Raw genomic sequence first — 12,710 nt, 5'->3', positions numbered from 1 at the left:
GTGAGTCCCTTAGTGACCCAGGACATAGAACCGAGCAGGAGGCAGGCCCAGGGAGAACTTCAGCGGACCATCGGACAAGAGCCTTTGATGAAATATCTATTTGCTGTTTTACATGTTGAATTGTCTGTGTCCTCTATAAAGCATACTGTGGCTTGGGAAAAGATAACAAGTTCAGTAATGTCTTCTACTACCATAACATTATTAGGAAATGATCCTGGCAGTGGATAACTCAAAGAACATATGAGGTGACAAACTGAAACCAAAGCTACTCTTAGCCAGGGTATCAGGAATCACAACACAATTGGGCTTCAAAGAGGTTAAATGAACCGGGGGTCAGACTGTGGTGTCAGCACTGTTGTTATGTTATTTCACATATGTTTTGAAGTCACCCACAGGGAAGACAATAATCTTTTTTTTTAGATTGCAAATGCTAAATAAATTCTTAACAAATGCATAATCCAAATTTGTCAACATACCCTGTTATATGATTAGAGATATCACTGCTATAATTTTGAAATGAACTATAATGACCACAAAATTTAACCGATGTACTTCAATACATTAATTGGCAAGCTGTAATGAAATGGATTAAGGAATTCATGTCTATGGTGTGAAATACTACAAATCCAAAACTACCTACTTAACTTGCTAAAGTTAAAGGGCAATGCTGAGAGCATATCAAATTTTATGGAAAAAATATGCTACTGGAACCAAGTATAAATGGATGTATGAATTTTGAGATCTAAAATGGGTTAAAAAATTCACTGTGAATTAATTAATATCTCATATTATAGTAAATTAGTCCACTTTGAAAAATGACAAATTTAAAATGACCCAAAATATATTAACAAGTGTGTATATTATAAATACACCCAGAGGTCACTTACTAACAACACTTTTCATGAAAAACATGCTTATCGCTTTTCAAAAATAACAGTTCTCCTAAACTGTAAATTTATGTCATATTACATTGGTAGTAAATATTAAGGAAGCTACAAAGTATACCATTACATTATAATAACAAATACAAAGTTTGGATACCTACTTCACCATGAACATAGACTATTGTGCCAATACTTTCTTATAATTAATTTACCAAGATACCAATATGGTAACAATAAAATTGTAAAATCAGATTTTTCAGTTATCAGACAAATATACCACCAAATCTTTTCTTTTTTTAAGATTTTATTTATTTATTTATCTTTAGAGGGGAAGGAGAGAGGGAGAGAAACATCAATGTATGGTTGCCTTTTGTGCGTCCCCTGCTGGTAGTTAGCCTGCAAGGAACCAGCCTGCAACCCAGGCATGTGCCCTGACTGGGAATTGAACCACGATCCTCTGGTTCACAGGCCCGTGCTCAATCCACTGAGCTATACCAGCCAGGGCTATACCACCAAATCTTAAAAATTCATTTTGGTATTTTGTTTTCTATACTTTACTTTCAGTGTAGTGACAAGTGGCTTCATTTATTTCAATATTTCATTACTTCAGTTCTCTGAACTGAAATGCCTAGAAAGTAACACATTTGCTTAATGAATTGGAACTTATGTAAGGCATTGCCACCTGCTCTTGCATTAGGGCATGGGTTAACTATCAATATTCTTACTGTCAAATTAAATTTCTCTCGGTACATGTCCACATGCCCTCAGGAGTATAAAAGTCATTCTAAACTGTTCCAATTTCAGCCTGTCCACTGGGAAAATGACACAGTTCAGATGATATATGCCAGCACTGTGCCGAAGATTTGGTGTATTCATTTTTAAAATATTCATCCATTTGACAGCAAAACCAAATGACAGGACCTAAGACTAAACTAATTCATCCAGTCATTCACTTAAACATTAATAGTAACAATATTATCTTTTGCCTTTAAAACTTTATGACTTAGAGGAAGTCATTTTATTTCCCCTTTCCTCTCCCAGCTTTGTTATGATTGACATTTAACACATAAATGTACGTGTACAATGTGATTTGATACAAATACATATATTGCAATGCTTACCTCAATCACACTGGTGAAAGTTTGCGACCCCTCACATAACTGCATGGTCGTGCGTGTGTGTACACAGGCACATGCACGTGTGGTGATGACATTTAAGGTACACTTTCTTAACAACTCACAAGTCTGTACTATAGTATTGTCAACTACAGTCACCACATGGTACGTTAGTCTCCAGAACACACTTATTTTGCAGCTGGAAGCTTGCACACTTTGACCAGCATGTGTCCATTTCCCCCACCCCCTAGGTCCTGGCAGCCACCATTACACTGTTTCCTTGAGTTTGGCAATTTTATATTCCATCTGTTCAGTGAAACACACAGCATTTCTCTTTCTCTGACTTATTTCACACTCAGCATAATGTTGAGGTCCATCATGTTGTGTAAAAAGGCTGGATTTCCTTTTTTATAGCTGAATAATGCTCAATTATATCACATTTTCTTTATCCATTCATCCACAGATGAACAGGTTCTTTCCAAGTCCTAGCTATTGAGAATAATGCCGCAAAGAGCACAGGAGTACAGATATGTCTTCAAGATGGAGATTTCATCTGGATATATATCCAGAAGTGGAACTGCTGTATCATATAGTAGTCCTCTTTTTAATTTTTTGAGAAACCCCTACACTGTTATCCACAGTGGTAGCAACATCCCCACCAATAGCACAAAAGGGTTCCCTTTTGTCTACATCCTTGATAACATTTGTTATCTCCTGTCTTTTTGACAACAGCCATTCTAACAGGTGTGTGATATCTTATTGTGACCGCAATTTGCATTTCCCTGAAGATTAATGATGTTGAGCATCTTTCCATATACCTGGTGGCCACTGTATGTCTTCTTTAGAAAAAATGTCTATTTAATAAGCCCTTACCCATTTTTAATTGGATTTTTTGCCATTATGTTTTATAAGTTCCTTACATATTTTGGACATTTACCCCTTATCAGATAGTTTGAAAATATTTTTTTCCCATTCCGCAGCTTGTCTTTTCACTTTGTTGGTTGTTTCTTCTGCTCTGTAGAAGCTTTTTCATTTATGTTTTGCCTTACCTGTTTCCGCTTTTTGTCCCATGTGCTTCTGGTGTCATATCCAAAAAATAATTCCCCCTTGAAGGACCATTCCCCCATATTACTTTCAAGTAGTTTTATAGCTTTGAATATTACAATATGTCTTTTATCCGTTCTGAGGTGTATTTGGTGAGGGGTGTGAGGTAGGAGGCTACTTTCATTCTTCTGTCTATGGGTGGTAACTACATTAGTATATTCAGTTTAGAAAAATGTATCAAGCTGTTCATTTACAATTTTTTGCACTATTGTGTGTGTATATTTTATTTCAGTAACAGTAAGATATGTATATACATGCTATAAACATATACATAAGTTTATGTAACTGATAATTAAAAACAAAACTTAAATGGCAAGATACTAGAACTGAACAGAAATAAGAGTTTGCCAGACAAAGAAAAAGAGAATATTCCAGGCTGTGAAAAAAATAAGCAAATATGTTTTTGTGCTTCTGACATTCACTGATCACATATCATCTCTTGTCTGACCGTGCATATGTGTTTCTGCACTGCAAACACCTTGACAAAGGGACCAAATATGGAATTTTGCATGTATGTCCAAATTCTTCCACCTATTAATTGGCAATACTTTAGTATTTTTTAAAGTACAGATGTCAGCTTCCAAATTTAGGCCAATTCCCTGTCCACTCATCAATCTTCTCCTCAACGACCCCGATAAGCACCAAAAGCAAAAAGATAAGAAAGTTCAATATACTTATGAGAAATCTTTGACTTCAAAAGAGAAATCTGACACATAATTTAGACTGCACAACCCCCATATTTTCTTCATGTTATTCTTGTTGCTTCTTATTTTGAAACAAAATATATCCTTGTCTTTTCATATTTTTCATAATGAGCTCAGTCCATAAAACCTTCTAATTCCAATAAATTAAATTGTTATACAAAAAAAGCACAATCCTAAAATAACTATCAACACACATACCTAGCCTCAGAAACAGATAAAGATCTGTGACCTCTAAAAATCATGTTTTATGTTTAAAACATACTGTTACAGCTATTGTAAAGTTATGCAGGTCATATTCATGTCATATTGAATTTCAATATTTTTTAATTTTATTTATTTATCTTTAGAGAGGAAGGGAAGGAGAGAAGGAGAGAAATATCAATGTATAGTTGCCTCTCATGAGTTCCCTGCTGGCAACTGGCTTGCAACCCAGGCATGTGCCCTGACTGGGAATTGAACCGCGATCGTGTGGTTCACAGGCCGTCCTCAATCCACTGAGCTACACCAGCCAGGGCATGAATTTTAATATTTTTTAAAAATAATTTACTGTTGGTGTTATTTTTTTTCTTGAGGCAGATAACTATAAATTAAAACTATATTCAAAATGTTAAATAAATTGTTAAATCCAAAGAATATGAAAAGTTTAAAAATAAAAGTATACTTGCATGCCTTTACAATATTAAAAATTTATTTTGAAATTTTTGGTACTTAGATTGTAGGGAATTAGAAAAAATGTTTAAACTAAATATATAAATGACTTTTTTATACATCAGAATGGTAAAATACCAAAACATAGTCATTGAAGTCCAAGAGAATATTAGTATATTTCATCAAATCTCAGGAACCACTGATTATAAGTTACAACATTATTTTGTGTGCCACTAAGAAATTAATGAAAAATACTAGGAAGTAAATTTTTAAATGTGTCTTACAATTGATGAAATATAGTTCATTTTAGTTGAAAAATGTTAGAATCCATTAACTAAGTTAAAGAGCAGTAGTCATGAATTCTTGCTTAATACACATTTTATGCTGAACACAGCCTGGAGTTGTTACAAAGCACGTTTTCATGCTACAGATGTAGGCCAGGCAATAGTATGAGATTAGGAAGTCTATCTTCCTTCTTAAAATACATAATCACATACTACTCAACCAACAAGCTTATAATTCTATGAATATTTTAATTTAATGATTAAATCTAAAATGTCGCATGAGTTAGATTCTATAAACACACAAATAATTACAGTTATACTAACCTCTGCTACACACGTCGGCTCAGATATATGGCAACAGCGACTGTAATGGAATCTGACAGCTTGGAGATTGTACCTGCCCCCAGGACACCATAACCAATCAGTTGGTTCCAACTACTTTTCTACATTTTTTGTGTTCCTTTCTCTCCCATCAATTCACATGCATGAGTGCGCTCTGACACACGTGAAGCACAGGGTCCTCTGAAGTAGCTACTTATATTTATGTCAAGGATGACAGCCTTTAATTATGGAATAAAAACATAAAAATTGGGAAATCTTTAAATATAAAGGTATTCTTAATGCATATTCTTCATTGAAAAGATATGTATGGTCAAGCTAAAGTATAAAGAATGCAGTCTTGGTATTTCCATGTTTAAAAAACTCTACACTATTTTAGTTAAAAATTTCATTAGTAATATTAAATAAAGAAATAACATATAATTCAATAAAACATTCTAAAACTTCTGAAGGAAGACAGCATGGAGTGCTGGGAGTAGGGGAGAAAAAGTCCGTATAGTATATAATCAAAGCTGAACATTTAAGAAAATACTTTCTAGAGCACATGTGTTTACAGCTAGAATCAAATTTTCCTTACACTTTTCCTTTTGTTGATTTAAAACACCTTCCAGGTCATACATACTAAAGTATAGTGTGATTGGCATAAGCTTGTAAAGGATACCATCCTTTAGTTTTACCCTAAAACTTAACTAATTTCACATGATAGAGAAAAGTATAAAAATAGCTTATACTGCCATGTGTATAAACCATAAAGACCTTGCTCTCATCATTCTGCTTGTCCATGGTACCCCAGGATTTCATTCCACTAAAGTCTGAGCAAGGGTGATAGACCACTTAACAGGGGTTTTGCTTCTGCTCACTTCATAAAGGCAAGTTCTTCACATGTGAGTAATTTGTGGTAGAAATCTTTCCTATGATAAGTCCTATTCTGTACAATTGGGATGTGGCTCAAAGAGAGCAGGTTTCCTCGGTTTTGTAGTTTTTTCCCCCTAGATCACATTGGTGAAAGTACCCTGTGAAAGTGGGGGAAAGGCCTCCCTCACATAATTTTGAACATTTGACAGTCTCTATCTCTTTCCTGCCACCCCCACAAAGCTCAGTTTGAGGGTCGATTTCTTACTAAAATGAAACAATTTAAAATGTCGTATTGTAAAACAAAAGTAGTAAAACTTCAAATGTGATGAGCTAAAAATGTATTCTGTAGTTCACAAAAATGATTCAAAATAGTACCATTCTTTTCATTTCCTCAAATAAGTCCAGACATTCAATATTAAGAGTTTTTACTAATTCAAGAACAAATAAGCAAATATTTGTTGGAGATATACTGATGGGAAAAAGATGAAGGGAGGATTCTAAAGTCTTAAATTATTACAGGGAATAGGCTGAAGAAAATAAGTGCAAATGAGGAAACTACCTTTCCTTATTGTTTATCTATTTATACTATTTGCATCCTTTTTATTTTACTTAGAAAAAGAACAAAGGCAGAGAATGTGACTATTCAGTCACAATCATGGTTATCCAAAGGAGAATTTCTCACTAGAAGTTTATGACTAAGTCACTCCCTCCATATCTATGGTTAGGAATACAAAGATAAAGCCAAGAAGTTTAGAAGCTTATACTTAAAAACAAACAAACAAACAAAAAAACAGAAAAGAAACGAGGTCCAAACTCTCACACCATGTGATGAAATGCCAAGGTCACCTATAAAGGGGCAGCTGACTTTTTGCAACCAACTGCCACTGACTCTGCCCATAACTCAGAGTATAAACTACGGAGATAGTATCAGTATGACTACGGCACAGAGCTCAGTGAAATTACACATTTTCCTGCACTTTTTTCTCATTCCTGTCCATTTCTATAATATATTATAGCACTGAAAAAGGGATCAAATGCAATTATTTGCCACTGGCTTTGAAATAACAGAAACTCACACACACTAACAGTGAGGCACAAAAATTGATAAAGAAGGAGAAAAGCAAATAAATCCAAAGGATCAGCCAATTCAGAATCTGTGATTAAGTACAGAAACTGGCTCCAAGCTTTCCCGCCATCCAACTGAAAAACTGGAAGTGATCTCAGCAAAGTGGCAGAAGAATTTCTACCGTTCAGTCACCCCCGCTCAGAAACATCAATTTTAACTAGTCGTGCATGAAAATAACTTCGGAAGAGCTTAGGATTCCAGGTGGTGGATTAAACTATGTGGATAATGCACAAAAATAAGAAAAGATACATATACAGTCTGGAGAGTAGAAAAGAAAGATTCACATTACCCCCATCACCCCTCCTCTAAGTCCAGGGGGCCCAGCACGGAGAGGTATCTACCCTGTTGGAGAAGTAAAGTGAGCACCCTATTTCTCAACTTTCAAGGCCCTCGGTGCCTCCCTGCAAGGCTCCTGCAAGCCCAGGCTCCTGATTCTACCAGCATCTACCCAATGGCTCTAGCAGGTCAAGTAAGATAGCTCCATGTCCTTGAGGCAGCATCCATGGCACCATGTTACCAGCAGCCCCCTGGGAACCCCCACCCAGTATAAGGAAATTGGGCTCAATGTCACTAATCACCAGGGAAATGCCAGTCAAAATTACAATGCGCTATCACTCAAATAACCTGTTATATATCTCCTTTTTTACTTAAGGTATCCATTGTGAGTTGAATTGTGTCTCTCAAAAAAAATGTTCAAGTCCTAATCCCTGGTACCTGTGAATGTAATCTTCTTTGGAAATAGGGTCCTTGCAGGTGCAAATCAAGTTAAGATGAGGTCATCTTGGAGTAGGTCATTCGAGCCCTAATACAACTACTGGTGTCCTCACAAAAAGGAGAAATGTGACAAGACTCAGAGAGAGAATGTCCTGTGTTCTGGAGCAGAGATTGGAGAGGTGGGTCTACAAGCTACGGAACACCAAAGACTGCCAGCAACCACAGAAGCAGGGAGAGGCCTGGGCTCAGAGCATGCCCAGGGATTAGCCCCACCGACGTCCTGATTTCAGACTTCTGGCTTCCTACACTGTAAAGGAATAGATTTATTTCTTAAACTACCATTAAAAAAAAGCTGTCGGGATTATCTATTATCAGAAAGAATACCAATATGTATAATAGGAAAACATTCCCCAAGCTATTCTGATATTGAGACCTGAGCCAAGAAGAACTGGCTAAATAAATGTGCCAACTTCTAGGACCCCAAGACTCCAATTTCCATTTTCTACTCAGTTAAGTAAACTGATTCTCACCATACTATCTAGATTTCTTTTAAGCAAATCACCGTCCTAAATGACTTTACCAAACTATTCACAATGGCTTCGAGATGAAAGCATCTTGTCGTTTTGCCTGTATGGCAAAGCTCACTTCTAGAACTCTGGCCTAGAAAAAGGCATACAGACAGAAACATACATGAAGTTTTTTAGAAGGTTATAATGTAGATCTATACATACCGATATTAAGTGAAAGGGCACAATATTATGCATTTTATACAAACATAATATATGATCCCACTAAAATATGATCCCACTTTCACTAAATTAAAACAAAACCACATATATATAAATGTCTACACATTCTCCAGCTCCCAAGATGAATTGTTTAGGAGGTTTTCTTAAATCACAACACCCAATAATACCTCCTTTTTACAGGCTTTTGGGCATCTCTGTGACCATATTTTCTATCTCTGCATTAATTACACTATATTGCCTGCTTAAATATTTGCCTTCCTCAGTAAATCACAGACGCAAAAGAGCAGGGGCAGCGACACTCCTGACAGCTAATTTACCCACAATGTCCTGAAGTGGTATGGCACGGGGTACACAGTCAAGAACTGCTGATGTATTACACTTTCTGGCTGGCAATAATTATTAACCCCATAATAATGGTGTAATGATTCTTGTCTAATTAGAAAACAGAACAAATATTTCTACATTTAACAGTAGGATTTATATAAAACATGTTCTATTACACAGATATTTAGGTTTAAAAGTTATGTTTAAGATGCTGTCTTATAATGAATTTTTGTGAATTGGTGAATGAAATGTCCTCTTCTCTAATCTGTCTATGCACATATGCTAAACTGAAAAATCTAAAAATTGATACAAGGAAGGAGGCCCATATACTGAGTCCTGAACAGAGAAGGCAGCCCCATTGCTCACTTGTGGCCTCAGGGGATGAAATTCTGAGCATCTGGATGTTACTCCACTTAGGGTGAAAGCTGTTGAGGACAGGTGGAACTGATGGCTCCTTCTGGACTCAGCTAAATAAACTTAAGTGGCCTAGATTCTCATCTTTTATGAAACAGCAGGATTTTATATCATACTACTAAAGAAGAATGAATATAACTTGAACATTCTCCAAACCAAATACAATGTTTTTTTGGTTGTTGTTGTTTTTCATGGGACAGAGTCTGAGAGTGAGGGAAGGACTGGAACTCATCAGACTGAAAGTCTCACTGTCCGGGGGGGGGGTAAGAACTGGTGGGGGAAGATGGGATGCTGGGGCCCCAGTTATAATATTACAGGAGTAATCAAGGAGAAATGATATAGGCTCAGACTAGGAGAATATCTCAGTAAACATGGAGAGGACATGGATGAGCCTGATAAATATTTAGGAGAAAAAAATCAATAATCGACAGGAGTTGATGCTGAATTGGCCATATTTACCTTACTTATAAATTCAGACTCTATTTAGCTAAATACAGTCAATTGTTTTATCCAAGGAAAGGTAATTATAAAAACATATTCTGCAGAAAATCCCCCCTGTGTCATATATTTTACTTCTCTTTATTAACCTCCTTGGTCAGGATGCAATAATCACAAAATATTATGAAATACCCAATACAGCTACAAGCTACCCTGTGAGAATAATTTTCTAACTTGATTTGATGATATAATGCAAGAAAATTAAGGCTGGTCAGCCTCTTCATCTTTTCTAGGTCATTAGCTGCCAACACTTTTACTTACTCAACAAAATCCTTTATACAGATTCAATCCCAACATTTGAAGAATAACAATTAAGAAGTATAGAAAAAACAACCACAACAAAAATAAGACATAATGGAATACAGAAGCTGAGACCTAGTACCTATTGACAATAACTAAAACAATTAAAACTTTTAAATATTTTGAAGATTTCATCATTGCATAGTCTTTGAAAACCAAAGAAAACCCCCCTTTTATGGAATCTGCCATTATAAAAGACCACAGAGATCATCTACCCCTTATTATTTAATACAAGTTATATTCCTGAAGAAAATAAGTAATTGTTCAGAATGATACTAATATCTGTGGTTAGTGAGTTCCCACCTTATGACTTACTGGTGGCAGGTTTTTTCCTGAAACTTGGTAAGTGACTAGAGTAGTGAGGATAAATAGCATAGATGTTCTGACATTTATTTTTACTTTCTTATTTATAGGGAACCTAGATCACTTTAAGCATGCTGGGTATTCTATTATAATTTTACAACAGAAGACATTGTTGGGAACTGCCCTGCCTGGTTTCAGGAGCTGTAACTCCCCCATGGCTAAGGCTGAGTGAGCAACCTTCGGACCATAAGCCACTAAGGAGACAAAGCTTATCTCCCTGGCAGGAGCTCCACTTCTGCTCCTTTTTCCATAACTGGCCCCCAATGCTTGATCAGTTAGCCAAAGATGGGTAAGATTCCCCAAGGGTGTAATGACCTAAAACAGGCATGATCACAGGAAGGCCCCAGGGAAGGACTTAGGGAGCTATAGCAAAAGGGGGTGATGGACCCACACCCCCTGGCTTTGACATAGCCTGAGTCCTCATTCTGTCTGCAAGAAGTCTCCTAATCTCTCGGCTGCCTTACTTCCCCTGCCTGACTTAAGCCTGAAACAATGACAGAGGGCGGTGCAGCCCTGTGCTGGAAAAGGTGGGCTCCCTGGGTGATCAGGCCTAAGAAATATGTAAAATCCTGTGAAAACTACTTTGCTAAGAATGTTCTCAATTAAATGATAAGGGTCCGAGCAGGAAATGAGTTTGCTTCCTAAAGTTTTGTAGCCCTTTAGCTAACAGACCCTGACTCAGAATAAACCCTTGTAGTTCTTTGTATCTTATCTATTGTTTGATCNCTGCCTGGTTTCAGGAGCTGTAACTCCCCCATGGCTAAGGCTGAGTGAGCAACCTTCGGACCATAAGCCACTAAGGAGACAAAGCTTATCTCCCTGGCAGGAGCGTTGCTTCTGCTCCTTCATCCATAACTGGCCCCTAATGCTTGATCAGTTAGCCAAAGACAGGTAAGATTCCCCAAGGGGGGAACAACCTAAGACAGGCATGATCACATGGAGGCCCCAGGGAAGGACTTGGGGGGCCTTGGAGAAAGGAGGTGATGGACCCTTGCCCCTCGGCTTTGACAAAGCCTGAGTCCTCATTCTGTCTGTGAGAAGTCTCCTAATTTCTTGGCTGTCTTGCCTCCTCTTCCTGACTTAAGCCTGAAACAATGACAGAGGGCGGTGCAGCCCTGTGCTGGAAAAGGTGGGCTCCTTGGGTGATCAGGCCTAAGAAATATGTAAAATCCTGTGAAAACTACTTTGCTAAGAATGTTCTCAATTAAATGATAAGGGTCCGAGCAGGAAATGAGTTTGCTTCCTAAAGTTTTGTAGCCCTTTAGCTAACAGACCCTGACTCAGAATAAACCCTTGTAGTTCTTTGTATCTTATCTATTGTTTGATCCTTACTGCCTGACAATGATTAATGAACTTTACCTGAATTCCTGTGCTAAATGAACCCAATAAAGGCCTGGCTAGGCAAGGGTCAGTGCCCTCTCCCCTTGAAAGAGTGGCTGGGCCGTTCTGAGGCTCTCTCCCCTTGAGAGAGTAGCCCTGCCATCCTTTTTCCTGCACAAGACTCGGCAGTCTGTGTGAATTTGTCTCATGTCTCATCCATGACACCGTGGGCACTGCAGCCAGGTGCACACATCAGACATTCTAATTTTTCACTTTAGGAGGAAGAAAATAAACTTTCTATTGGCTTTTGTTCTGTGATAAACTTTTCAAGCAGCACTCTTAAACTAATTTAAAATAAATTTGCTAATTACTTTGCTATTTTTATTTAGTTAATGTCCGTAAGAGTATGAAACGATCACATTACAGGGAAAAAAAGTGACTAAATGTTGATGTAAAATAAAAAGAAAATAGAAACCATTAGCAGAACATGACCCCTCCCCCCCCAATCCCTTCGGGACTCCTCTTACACTAATAGAGCAGGCAAAGTTGTTATTCTAAAATTTTTCAGTGAAAGCACATACAGATTCTCAGGTGCTTTTTACTCACAAGCTAAGAAAAGGGTCTCACATAAAACATAAATTGCATTCACTAGACAGATTTTTATTCATCAAAAATTATAGTTCTTTTACTGACCCCTCCAACCCAAGTATATTAAGATCAAAACAGTTAAATGCAATAGTGTATATATAGAAGTATACTTCCTACTCAAAGCATTTTAGTATATTTTATGAGTAGCTTTTAAACCTTGTAAAAGTAAAAATAATAATTAACACTAAGAATTCCATGATTCTTCAAAGTAATTGATAGCTAACTTACTAATAAAAGTAATGAGACATTCTTCAAACCACAACTCTCATTACTTCTTAATGGCATGCATTCAATGCAGAAATAGTTATCCTAGCAAATCAT

The 12,710-nt window shown here is 36.9% G+C and overlaps 1 protein-coding gene across 1 annotated transcript in view; it reads right to left on the bottom strand.

Moving 5' to 3' along the window:
* Positions 1-12,710, bottom strand: part of ASCC3 (activating signal cointegrator 1 complex subunit 3) — a 320,030-nt gene that overhangs the window by 199,776 nt on the left and 107,544 nt on the right. The gene's annotated exons all lie outside the window — the stretch shown is intronic.

This window comes from Sturnira hondurensis, unplaced genomic scaffold (genome assembly GCF_014824575.4).
Source record: "Sturnira hondurensis isolate 20B ecotype Veracruz unplaced genomic scaffold, ASM1482457v3 Scaffold0011291, whole genome shotgun sequence".
Taxonomy (NCBI): Eukaryota; Metazoa; Chordata; class Mammalia; order Chiroptera; family Phyllostomidae; genus Sturnira; species Sturnira hondurensis.
Note: the sequence above shows the minus strand (reverse complement) of the source record. Positions and strands in the feature narration are given on the sequence as shown.